This window comes from Notolepis coatsorum (assembly GCF_963971535.1).
Source record: "Notolepis coatsorum genome assembly, chromosome: 5".
Classification (NCBI taxonomy): domain Eukaryota; kingdom Metazoa; phylum Chordata; class Actinopteri; order Aulopiformes; family Paralepididae; genus Notolepis; species Notolepis coatsorum.
Genome location: NC_140169.1, coordinates 47,914,615 through 47,921,925, shown reverse-complemented (window position 1 = coordinate 47,921,925; position 7,311 = coordinate 47,914,615). Strand labels below are relative to the sequence as shown.

The 7,311-nt window shown below is 49.5% G+C and overlaps 1 pseudogene across 1 annotated transcript in view; it reads right to left on the bottom strand.

The window, feature by feature from the left end:
- Nucleotides 1–7,311, bottom strand: part of LOC311228735 (activator of 90 kDa heat shock protein ATPase homolog 1-like) — a 64,247-nt pseudogene that overhangs the window by 16,668 nt on the left and 40,268 nt on the right. Inside the window, exons 5-6 of the transcript XR_014621050.1 lie at nt 3,441–3,558; nt 1,422–1,516 (exon numbers count right to left, since the gene is read on the bottom strand). The product of XR_014621050.1 is annotated as an activator of 90 kDa heat shock protein ATPase homolog 1-like (transcript). The remainder of the gene's footprint in view (nt 1–1,421; nt 1,517–3,440; nt 3,559–7,311) is intronic.

Here is a 7,311-nt window from a genome sequence, read left to right as displayed (position 1 = left end):
ACTTGGTAGGCAGTTCTGCTTTAGGGAACGGGTACGTTAACACTAGTACAATACTGAGCTGCTTTAGGGAACGGGTACGTTAACACTAGTACAATACTGAGCTGCTTTAGGGAACGGGTACGTTAACACTAGTACAATACTGAGCTGCTTTAGGGAACGGGTACGTTAACACTAGTACAATACTGAGCTGCTTTAGGGAACGGGTACGTTAACACTAGTACAATACTGAGCTGCTTTAGGGAACGGGTACGTTAACACTAGTACAATACTGAGCTGCTTTAGGGAACGGGTACGTTAACACTAGTACAATACTGAGCTGCTTTAGGGAACGGGTACGTTAACACTAGTACAATACTGAGCTGCTTTAGGGAACGGGTACGTTAACACTAGTACAATACTGAGCTGCTTTAGGGAACGGGTACGTTAACACTAGTACAATACTGAGCTGCTTTAGGGAACGGGTACGTTAACACTAGTACAATACTGAGCTGCTTTAGGGAACGGGTACGTTAACACTAGTACAATACTGAGCTGCTTTAGGGAACGGGTACGTTAACACTAGTACAATACTGAGCTGCTTTAGGGAACGGGTACGTTAACACTAGTACAATACTGAGCTGCTTTAGGGAACGGGTACGTTAACACTAGTACAATACTGAGCTGCTTTAGGGAACGGGTTATTTTTCAGGGATGAGAAATAAATATAGAACAAAAGGAGCAAAGTGAGGCCCACCTACCTGGGTCCTGTCTGCCTTGACCGCGCTCTGCGTCTTGGGTGGTTGAGGCCCACCTACCTGGGTCCTGTCTGCCTTGACCACGCTCTGCGTCTTGGGTGGTTGAGGCCCACCTACCTGGGTCCTGTCCGCCTTGACCACGCTCTGTGCCCTGGGTGGTTGAGGCCCACCTACCTGGGTCCTGTCCGCCTTGACCACGCTCTGTGCCCTGGGTGGTTGAGGCCCACCTACCTGGGTCCTGTCCGCCTTGACCGCGCTCTGCGTCTTGGGTGGTTGAGGCCCACCTACCTGGGTTCTGTCCGCCTTGACCGCGCTCTGTGCCCTGGGTGGTTGCGGCCCACCTACCTGGGTTCTGTCGGCCTTGACCGCGCTCTGTGCCCTGGGTGGTTGAGGCCCACCTACCTGGGTCCTGTCTGCCTTGACCACGCTCTGTGCCCTGGGTGGTTGAGGCCCACCTACCTGGGTCCTGTCCGCCTTGACCGCGCTCTGTGCCCTGGGTGGTTGAGGCCCACCTACCTGGGTCCTGTCGGCCTTGACCGCGCTCTGTGCCCTGGGTGGTTGAGGCCCACCTACCTGGGTTCTGTCCACCTTGACCGCGCTCTGTGCCCTGGGTGGTTGCGGCCCACCTACCTGGGTTCTGTCGGCCTTGACCACGCTCTGTGCCCTGGGTGGTTGAGGCCCACCTACCTGGGTCCTGTCGGCCTTGACCACGCTCTGTGCCCTGGGTGGCTGCGGCGCGCCGACACCGTCTGCCGTGGGCAGGATCATGCCCTGGATGAACTCTAGAAGCGGGAAACACGAAAGAGGTCCGTCACGGTTCCACACCTGCTCTACTTGTGGAGACACTTCCAAGGACATTTTGGGGGATTTCACACAAACGCACATTTTCAGACTCCGAGTATGCTGTGTAGCCGACACACACAGGAGCACATAGTATTTATTTGGGTTTTTATTTGATGAATGTGAGCACTGATGTATAAAAAATTTTACTAAATGGGTTTTGTTTCTCTCTCATATATCAGGGGTGGCCAACCAGTCAGAGACTAAGAGCCACAAAAATGACTGTGGTACCACAAAGAGCCACACCATATACCAGCGTTTCTCAACCTTTTTTTTCAGTCACGGCACCCTTCATGTTTAGGTCTCACCCTCTGGCCTCTGAAGTTGCTAATGTCTTTTTTATTTGGGCCTCACAGGGTTAAAAGTACCCTGTGAGACCCACGGTTGCAAAATTACAAGATCACTTTTAGCCATTTAAAAAAAGAATGTTTATTTAAAAAAATTTAAAGGGGAACTATTTTACTATTTCTTTCACTATTTGGGCACTTTTACACAATTCCTGTGAGTTTATGGAACACCTCTGTAATTTTTTTTTTTTTAATTCATTGTTTTGTATTTCTAATCAAGTACTCAAAAACCGCATTTTTCTACCTCAAGATCTTAAGCCGTTTTGAGGCTGGGCTCCAACCACTATGTGGCCTGGTGCCAACTGCCACATTATTATGCAGCTGAGAAATCTCTGACATCACAAATCAGCACATTTTCAGATGACTCAGTTCAGTGAGGGTGAATATTGTGAGAGGAGAATTGGAAGAATGCGCCAATATGAGAATTAGAGACATAGATCCTATTAATATAAGTCCACATAGCTAAGAAACAATGGTAAACACTGAAAAAGGCCATTTATAAGATAGTTCCCCTTTAAGCACATGTATAGTCAATTGGTCCTGTTGTTCAGCCTCACAATGCTATTTGATAGTAAATGTGTTTATATGTCCCACCCTCTGGCCTCTGAAGTTGCTAATGTCTTTTTAATTTGGGCCTCACAGGGTTAACCTCTTAAGCCCGAGATATACAGTAAAAGTGTATATTTTCAGCATTACGTTTGTTATTATAATTATTTTAACTGTTATTAGTGAAATATAAGATTATAGAAATCTCAGGGCATTGAGTCGAAAACCGGCACATATTGACAGGAGGAAGTGGCACATCCAAAAGTCTCCCACAAACCTGAACGTTATTGCCATAAAACAGAACGCAGTTAGTTTCTCTACCTTTCTGTGAATGTCTTGCAAAAACGGTGTTGCAATATGATGAAAAATGGTGGAGAAATTTACATTATAAAAAAGATGGCAGAATTCAGTACTGTATCTACAAAACCTTCTGTTTAATCATCTTCCCTTTATTCATTTGCTTAGATTTTTCAGGTCTGGTCAATTTTAGCATGGTGTTATTTACAGTCAAAGATTTTTTTTTTTTTAAATAGAATTGATATTCTCCTTTGGTTCATTACAATTTACTCAAGCCTAGTAACAGACACACTATTTCTGACACTGATCCATATATGTCCCTAGATTCAGATACCAAGAACATGCAAATGGACCATTTAAAAAAAAAATTAAATGTTTATTATACGTCCTTATGGAATGAGTGACATAAAATTATTATTATTATTTTTTTGGATGGATTTATTTTTGACGGGCAAAGAGCCGCATGCGGCTCGCAAGCCGCGGGTTGGCCACCCCTGTCATATATATATATATATATATATATATATATATGCATACATTGGTGGGGGTCAGTGGGCAAGTCATGTACTCAGTGGATGCTACCGTTTCCTCACGCCTGCGTGCTCATGCCGTCATCGTGCCCCGAGCCTCACCTCACGCCCACGTGCTCATGCCGTCATCGTGCCCCGAGCCTCACCTGATCGGAGCTGGTGCACGTAGTGTCCCAGAGCCGTGCGCACCTTCTTGACGCCCTCCCTCCTCATCAGGTCCAGCAGGTTGGTGCTCGGCTCGTCTTTGCAAAGAGTGGCAGTGATCTGTAGCAAAGGAAGACGGGTGTGAGAGCTCAGTGTTCTCCATCTGGTGCATCTGTGTGCAAAGAGTTTTGCAGTTGCATTTAGAAGGAATTCTTCCCCAGAGTCAGACAAGAACATAAGATAAGATATTCCTTTATTGACCCCTTGGGGAATAGGTGCCTTCTCATCGCTGTGTGCAGTACAGAGAGAGAGAGAGCTGCAGCACGCTAGCTACCTTATAGAATGACGGTAATAATACCATATGGACAATTAGCCTACCGCCAAAAGTAACTAAATACACATTCCAACAACTCCAAACTGTTATTTACATGTTGTGATTTGCCATCCATGGATATACTGTACTATACATTATACTTACACCCAGGTAATCCATGGATATACTGTACTATATTATAATAATAATAACTTTATTTGTATAGCACTTTTCATACAGAAATTACAGTTCAAAGTGCTTCACAGCAGTGAAAAATACAGGAATAAGCGAGCATAAAGAAGATAGAGAGGTAGCAAGGTGAGGTAAATCACAGTGTTTCACATTAGGATCTAAAATCAAATCAAATCAAATTTATTTATAAGGCCCGACAACACATGTTAATGTCCCCATGAGCCGTACAGGTCTTCTTTAAACAAGTCTAGAAGAAAACATAACAATAAGTCAAGAACAGAACAAGAACACCATAAGGTCCAAAAATGTTTAGATGAATGCAAATAAATGAAAGAATGCAAGCACTCCCAGACATACCCCACGCGAAGGTAAGGAAAAACTCACTAAAACCTAACAATAGGGAAAAATGCTCCACAGGCAATGTGGAGGAGAGAAACCTTAGAAGGGCCATTCAAGGGGGGATATCCCTTCTTAGATGTTGGTGATAGTAGTGTTGCAGACTAACAGTTGGTAAGCATGCACTCATGTGTGTAGTGAAACACAGATGAGTGCATGCAATAGCAACTGAACATTTTGAAAAATTAAAGATAGAGCTAATAGCGATAGCAACTGAACATTTTGAAAGATTAAAGATAGAGCTGATAGCGGATCTATTTGAGGCACATGGGCGGCGCAAAGAGGGTCCCAATAGGCCTCTGTTTACAGTTTCATTCAGTAATACAAATAATAAAATAGAAACTTTTTAATACTATATATTATACTTACACACCCAGGTAATCCATGGATATACTGCACTATATTATCCTATACTTACACCCAAGCCATTCATGGATATATGGAAAGAGCAGTGGCCGACCAACTTCACCAACACCTGTCCAACCGTGAGCTCCATGAACCCTTTCAGTCCGGCTTCAGGAAACACCACAGGTCAGAGGTCAGCTCACCCAGGTCACCACAGCACCAGACGGCCCTCACCCAGGTCACCACAGCACCAGACGGCCCTCACCCAGGTCACCACAGCACCCAGACGGCCCTCACCCAGGTCACCACAGCACCAGACGGCCCTCACCCAGGTCACCACAGCACCAGACGGCCCTCACCCAGGTCACCACAGCACCAGACGGCCCTCACCCAGGTCACCACAGCACCCAGACGGCCCTCACCCAGGTCACCACAGCACCAGACGGCCCTCACCCAGGTCACCACAGCACCCAGACTGAGTCACCCAGGTCACCACAGCACCCAGACTGAGTCACCCAGGTCACCACAGCACCCAGGTCACCACAGCACCAGACCAAGGTCACCCAGGTCACCAACGACCTCCTCATTGCCACCGAAACTCAACAGCAAGAAGAGAGAGCTCATGGTTGTGGCCAAGCAGTCACTGCTCCGGAAGGTTGGAGCTCTGCTCCTAGAAGTTGATGGCTGCTCCATCCACCCTTCCAGTCCGCAGCCTGGGTGTCATACTGGACTCCACCCTCTCCTTTCATTCTCACATCAAAACAATAACCGAATCTGCTTTTTTCCACCTCAGAAATATATCCAGACTCCTGCCATCTCTCCCGACTCCGTAGCAGAGACACTCGTCCACTCCGTTCTTGCAGGCTGCAGTATGTCCAGAACTCTGCTGCCAGGGTTCTCATCCCCACCAAGTCCTGGCACCACATCACCCCCACCGTCATCCACCTCCACTGGCTTCCAGTCATGTTCAAGATCCTCCTCATCACCTACAAAGCCCTACACCCCCCGGTACCTATCTGACCCCCTCCATCCCTCCATCCCTTCACTCCCTGGTACCTAGCTGACCTCCTCCATCCCTACATCCCTTCACTCCCTTGCCCCCCGGTACCTAGCTGACCTCCTCCATCCCTACATCCCTACACTCCCTGCCCCCCGGTACCTATCTGACCCCGTCCATCCCTCCATCCCTTCACTCCCTGGTACCTAGCTGACCTCCTCCATCCCTACATCCCTTCACTCCCTTGCCCCCCGGTACCTAGCTGACCTCCTCCATCCCTACATCCCTACACTCCCTGCCCCCCGGTACCTAGCTGACCTCCTCCAACCCTACATCCCTTCACCCCCTGGTACCTAGCTGACCCCCTCCATCCCTACATCCTTTCACTCCCTGGTACCTAGCTGACCTCCTCCATCCCTACATCCCTTCACTCCCCGGTACCTAGCTGACCTCCTCCATCCCTACATCCCTTCACTCCCTGGTACCTAGCTGACCTCCTCCATCCCTACATCCCTTCACTCCCTGGTACCTAGCTGACCCCCTCCATCCCTTCACTCCCTGGTACCTAGCTGACCCCCTCCATCCCTACATCCCTTCACTCCCTGGTACCTAGCTGACCTCCTCCATCCCTCCATCCCTTCACTCCCTGGTACCTAGCTGACCTCCTCCATCCCTACATCCCTTCACTCCCTTGCCCCCCGGTACCTAGCTGACCTCCTCCATCCCTACATCCCTACACTCCCTTGCCCCCCGGTACCTAGCTGACCTCCTCCATCCCTACATCCCTACACTCCCTGCCCCCCGGTACCTAGCTGACCTCCTCCAACCCTACATCCCTTCACCCCCTGGTACCTAGCTGACCCCCTCCATCCCTACATCCTTTCACTCCCTGGTACCTAGCTGACCTCCATCCCTCCATCCCTTCACTCCCTGGTACCTAGCTGACCTCCTCCATCCCTACATCCCTTCACTCCCTTGCCCCCCGGTACCTAGCTGACCTCCTCCATCCCTACATCCCTACACTCCCTTGCCCCCCGGTACCTAGCTGACCTCCTCCATCCCTACATCCCTACACTCCCTGCCCCCCGGTACCTAGCTGACCTCCTCCAACCCTACATCCCTTCACCCCCTGGTACCTAGCTGACCCCCTCCATCCCTACATCCTTTCACTCCCTGGTACCTAGCTGACCTCCATCCCTACATCCCTTCACTCCCTGGTACCTAGCTGACCTCCTCCATCCCTACATCCCTTCACTCCCTGGTACCTAGCTGACCCCCTCCATCCCTTCACTCCCTGGTACCTAGCTGACCCCCTCCATCCCTACATCCCTTCACTCCCTGGTACCTAGCTGACCCCCTCCATCCCTTCACTCCCTGGTACCTAGCTGACCCCCTCCATCCCTACATCCCTTCACTCCCTGGTACCTAGCTGACCCCCTCCATCCCTTCACTCCCTGGTACCTAGCTGACCCCCTCCATCCCTACATCCCTTCACTCCCTGGTACCTAGCTGACCTCCTCCATCCCTACATCCCTTCACTCCCTGGTACCTAGCTGACCTCCATCCCTACATCCCTTCACTCCCTGGTACCTAGCTGACCCCCTCCATCCCTACATCCCTTCACTCCCTG